The sequence below is a fragment of the Zeus faber genome (genome assembly GCF_960531495.2).
Source record: "Zeus faber genome assembly, chromosome: 21".
NCBI lineage: Eukaryota > Metazoa > Chordata > Actinopteri > Zeiformes > Zeidae > Zeus > Zeus faber.
In genome coordinates, this window is record NC_137208.1 from 10,111,558 (window position 1) to 10,117,604 (window position 6,047).

The following is a 6,047-nucleotide window of genomic DNA, read 5'->3' on the forward strand; positions in this document are numbered from 1 at the left end:
ATTCCTCCCGTTCGCCGACGCGAACGGGAGGAATGAAAGGGCAGACCTCGGAAGGAGGTAGACCTCGGAAAAGGAGGCAGACCTCGGAAAAGCCTCGAGAACCACTGTAGCGACGGGGCGTTGTCGCGGCGAGGCGCAAAAGCGTCGCCCGGGGTCCTGAACGGCGCTTCTTAAAATCACATGCTTCGATCCCGGGCTCCTGGGTTTTGGAAACGTGCGCTTTGAAAGGAACCGTTTGCCGGGCGGCGGCGAATACTTTTGACGCCAGTTCGATCCCGATCCCCGGATCCCGGACACCTTGTCTGCAGTCCGTTTTGTCTGAGGCGGCTCAGTGGGCGTGAGGACGTCTCGCTACACCACGGACTCTACCACAGATTTTCCTTGTGGTGACAGGAAACAAACCTGGACTGTTGCTATGGGCGTCTCAGGAAACCACGGAGCTTTTTGTGAATGACAAATATAAGACGGTGCACGAAAGGAAATAAATATTCTCTCATTCTCTCAAGGCGGGTCCTTTTTTTTTTTTTTTTTTTTTTTTTTTTTTTTTTAATTCTCACATTGAATTCATGAGGTTAATTTCAATATAAACCCTTTGTCGGATCTGATCTGTCGAATCAGTGCTGTTCCTCTGCATCAGAGTCAACATTTCTGATGTATTAAAACCCTAAAACGACCACTGAACCGTGGACCATCTTCATGCTTTTGGAAAAAGTATTCAAAAATGGGATGTGGGACAACATTTATGGTTGGATGTAAGTAATGGTTGCAGTACTGCATTTAATAAGGGAGATACTTTGTCCAAAAAATCTTTTAGACGTTGCCTTGAAAAGGTCTTAAAACGTGTTACATTTAATTTCTGGTGCCTGCAGACGCCCTGAAGCGGCTACACCCAAAGGAATGTTATTTTCTTCAGGCTCAACGGTCCGCGGAAAAATGCGGTGCAGAAAGCGTGTCGCGGGGGGCGCAGGGGATGTGTTTTTGCGGAATTTCCACACATCAAACATCCCAGCGAGCGGGAGCAACTGTTGAGCGCGCCCGGGCGTTGGTTTCTTGAAGGGACGAGACCCGTGCGGCCCCAACCACAGCGGGTTACTGCTCCATCCTGCCGGAGGTCAAAAGTGCAAAGGTGAAGCAATGGCGTTAATTGATGCGGGTCCGCACCGGGAGTGGGGAACCGGATGAATACTTCTCTATACAGTACGCTAGTTGCCATAGACGATGAAGTACTATAAAATAAAACGGAACTTTTAAATCAAATTATATAATTTTTCATTTCCTCAGGCGAGGTTTCGCCATTTTCACGGTACGACGAGACAACTTTCTCCGAGCGGGTCGCGTAAGGGCCGTAAAAAGGTCCGCGGGCCAGTGGTTTCCCCGCCCCCGGTCCACACCACCGCTGTTCTTAATTCGTTAAGCATTTTGTGTGGTGCCCCCCTCCCCCCATCTTCTTGCGTCGTTCCCTAGCAACAGCGACAGGCTCTTTTTCTCCCTTCTTTTTTTAAACCCTCAAATCTCCTCGATGCACGCATGCCCACCTCAGCCCGAACTGTCCCCTCGTCATGCGCATAAATGATATGGAATCTGTTTTACGTTGTTGCTGCAGGCATGCTTGGTCTGAATTATTGGTCTGTGTTAATAAAAATTAAAAAAATAAATTAATAAAAATGGTCATGCTGTGTTTCTAGCACGTTGTAGAAGACGCCGAATTCAGCCCGGGAATGCAATCCTGCTGTAGACGCTAAACCGGAATACGCCACGTACCGGTACGAGCAACATACAGAGAACTCTCAAGAGCGTTCCTCTTCTGACTTGTTCAGGTTCTTGGGCGAGAGGATCGTTTTCAGTTTGGACAAGGGCTGAGTCGTGTTGGAAGACACCCGCGTGTACTGTCCAGGACCGCGCCGGAGGCGCTTTTTGCCGAGAAGAACCACAACTGGACCCATTAGAAGCGTCCCAGAGGTCAATCAGGATGAAGCAAATCCACGTATTTACAGAAGCGTCCGATCGTGATGTCCTCCTCCTCTGGGAGAGGAACGGGTTAAACCACACCATCTTGCCAAGATGGGAAGTCTGTTGTGCGTAAAATTAAAATAAAAGGAGCCGCCACGTTCGGCAGGTTCCTGGCAGTTGTCAAAGTGACACCTCCCCGCCGTCTGTTTAAACTTGCCGTTGGGAGAAGGCGGCGGCCCTGGATGCGCGGCCCGAAGCCTCCCGCCGCCGTTTTTCCGGCTCGACGTCGGATATCAATCACGCGGAAACCAAGACGCGCCGACGTATGTTCGCGGGGAAAGCGAAATAGTTCACAGAGATATTAAAGTACGCAGTGCCCGCTACACGGCCCGCGTAGTTGTCTTTAAACTATCATGTTGTTGCAGTGGGGTTTTTTTCGGTGCTTCCCTTGTCAATTAATTCATGACCATAACATCCGGACAATTTAAAGATGGCTGCCAGGGTAGTGAACGCACTCTGAACTTAGCGGCGGAACACACAAAAAAAAAACACTCTTTCTTTTGTCATGTTTACAGTTAATGCAATAATGAATGAAAATGTATATTTCTTTCAAAAGTCGGATCCTGCCGTGTTACGGTAATGAATCCTGGATAGGAAAATCGCAGAAAATGCTTAAGTAATATCGTCGGAAGCTCGGGCTCCTATTGCCGTGGAAGGAAAACCAGGGCGTCGCCACAGCAACCCACAGAGAAGCAGAAGTCCCCAGTAAGGTAAGAGAGAGAGTTTCAAATGATGAACTTCCATTTTTGTTTCTGGATGCAGGAATGTAAAGCATGTTAATGCAGCGTATTTTGCAACCAACGTCCCGCTGTACAGCGTGTCTCCTTTTTAAAAAAAAATATATATTATTTTTTATTTTATTTTTTGAGAGAGGAAATGGTTCAAACGATTCTACAATGACGACGTGGCTCTCAGATATCTGCTTCATCGCAATGTGTTGTAGATGTTCTACTACGTAAATCCTGCACCGAAACCCTCCAAGCATAAGGCGGGATTATCTCACTCCTTCATTATTCCTCATTATGAACCACCCCAAGACAATTATTTTGAGGTGTAAATGACCTAGACGCCTTAGAAGCGTGCGTGCGCGCGTGTGTGTGTGTGACTTCTTATCAGAGGCCCAGCTAACCCGGGGGCTCTGCTATAATTAATGAGCGACGTTACTTTGGGGATAATACTACGTGTGTTATTGTATCATAGTTGCTTACTGTACACCCCTGACTTTTACATGTGTTTAGGCACAGCAAACAGAGAGGGAGGGAGAGAGAGATTACTGTGTCGGTGGAGTGTTACGACAATAGTATTACTGACCTGTCAAATGAATGCAGTGGTAGCAGAGGGGTGAGGACACATTACTGGTGTTGATGAGCGTGGTGTCCACAATGACGAATGTGTCTGAGGCCCTAATGTGTGTGTTGGACATGCTCGGTGCGTCCCAGGGACGTTTGAGGGGAACTATTTGCATAATGATACAGATGTCTGTGCGAGGAAGGTCCTACTATTCCAGTGTAAGTGTTTGTACCAAAGTGCACCCAAGCGTTTGACAGCGGTAGAGTGTGTGTGTGTGTGTGTGTGTGTGTGTGTGTGTGTGTGTGTGTGTGTGTGTGTGTGTGTGTGTGTGTGTGTGTGTGTGTGTGTGTGTGTGTGTGTGTGTGCGCGCGCGCCACCTGGCCTGTGTTTTTCTCCACAGAGAAACGCTTCTAACGCACCAGAAACTGCTCAAAAGCAATCTTTAATGCACGTTTTTTCCGCCACGCCGTACCCGAGTAATGTGGGGCTTTGTTTAAAACCCTCATGCAAACTAAATGTGTTTGGAGGTCCAAGATATACCGCCATTCGTGGTTTCTCGTTACTCTTGTCGCTTAAGCTTGTGCTCTCAGAATATTTTTCAGCAAGGGGTTAATATAAAAACATGACCTGGGGATGTGTAAATTAATTTGCATACTTTAAAAAATATGTAATATATTGCAAAATGCAAGACAATATAATAGTGGAATCATTACATTTTTCATATAGCATTATTGAGTAAATCAGTTTCAAAGTATACAGTATGTGTAGTGCTTCCATATATTTAAATGTGTTTTTAATGTATACAATTTTTCTACATATGTGAATATATGTTTTTTTTCCTTTGAGGGAATTAACACTTTGTGGTTTTAATGCAAGTGGTAGTATACAGTTTATATAAAATTAAAGATTTGAGCCTTAGTCTGTAGTTCCAGTTTCTGCCAGTTTTGAGAGGGGCTTGGGTGCTGTAGTATCACCCCCCCCCCCCTTTCCATTCGGAGCCGGGCCGGTGTTCGAGCGGGATGGGCGACCCATCAAATTCTGTGACACCACTTTCGTAAATTGACCTGTAACCTTGGACAACCGTCGACACATGGGTTGTTTGTGGCTGTTATCGAATTCAAAATAAGGTCACATTTCGACAGGGATTATTTGTCCATCTGGCTATTTTATAGAAATTAAAATCATATGGCCATATCAGCCCAATGGTTATGTTAGGAGGACACATGGTTAGTTTTAACCCCCCCCCAAAGAAAAAAACAAAAACGAATATAATATATATGTATATACATACAATATATATATTATATATTATATATATATTTCAACTTAAGAAGCTAGATGGGTCTTGAATTCTGAGTGATTCGTCAGGTCACACTTCTAGACGTAACACGTAGCGGCCGGCGTTGTCGCACTGCGCACGCGCAGTCGTTGGCGGAGCTGCCGGTGCGGGCAGGTGGACGGTGGACCCGACGGTGGACCCGACGGTGGACCCGACGGTGGACCTGACGGTGGACCTGACGGTGGACCCGATGGTGTCACTCCGCGCATCCTGTGTCATTTGACTCGGGTCCGTTTCGATATTTCCCCCGTGACTGTCACCGAATGCCGCCAGCTGCGCTCGCCGCTCCGCCGCATTCGAATCCCATTTCATTTCCTTTCCCCGTGGTTTATAATAAACGCTTATTTCTACCTGCACGGCGCTGTGCTCGTCTGTGGTCGTGGCAATACACGCTAATTTAAATGAGGGAGGGAGTGGAGAGAGAGAGAGAGAGGGAGGAGAGGGAGAGGCGAGGGAGGAGATAGGGTGGAGAGGGGTGGAGAGAGAGGGGGAGAGAGAGAGGGAGAGGGAGGAGAGGACCCGTGCTGCAGAGCGCAGAGACGCACAAACCCCCCTCGCCAGTCACGTCGCGCCGGAGCCGCACCGTGGAGACTAAATAAGAAGGAGGAGGAGGAGGAGGAGGAGAAAAAAGAGGAGAAAAGGGAGGATCGAGACCCCCTCCACCCCCCACCCCACCCGCTCTCCTCGCTTCTCTTCCAGCCCCATCGCACGGTGAGTCCACGCGGTTCCTTCCTCTCCCGCCAGACCCCCGTCCCCGGGCGTCTGGTCGGACGGTACGATCCGGCGAAAATAATGGCGCAGTGGATGGCAGGGATGCGGGCTTCGCCATAGCAACCGACGATGTGCAGATGTCAGTGTGATGACTCGTAGCCACCCCCCCCCCCCCCTTCCTCTCCTCCTCCTTCTTCCCCCCTCAGCGGATTGCCGTGGACATCACATTGTCCTCTCACACACCATGGCCGTCTTTCTCGAGGGAGCAGCCGCCGACCAGGGGCAACTGGATTATTTACGCGCAGCTGCAATAAGAACGCGGCGCATGGTCGTGGTTTATTCTCAGGCGTCCGTGCGCTCATTGTTTGTGCGGCTCTATCGGGCCTGTGGTGCTGGGGGTGGATTATTTGATGTCTGCCAGCGATATTGCCAGCTCCAGTCGGTTGCATCCCCCCCTCCAGGTGTCATTTAAGGCGGGGTTCCCAAACGGGGGTCCTCGGCCGCCCCCCCCCCCCGGGGGGCGTCCGAGGTGGAATTGCGGGGCCCGCCGCTGTTTTCTTTTCTTCTCTCATAAAATATATACGCTCAACCCCGCTCATCGTCGTAGGTGACGGTTGTTTTGGCGGCAAGGTCTCAAGTGCAACGTGTGTCCGCCCGGCAGTTAATTATAGGCGTTACTAAAGGAGGGAGTTAGCGC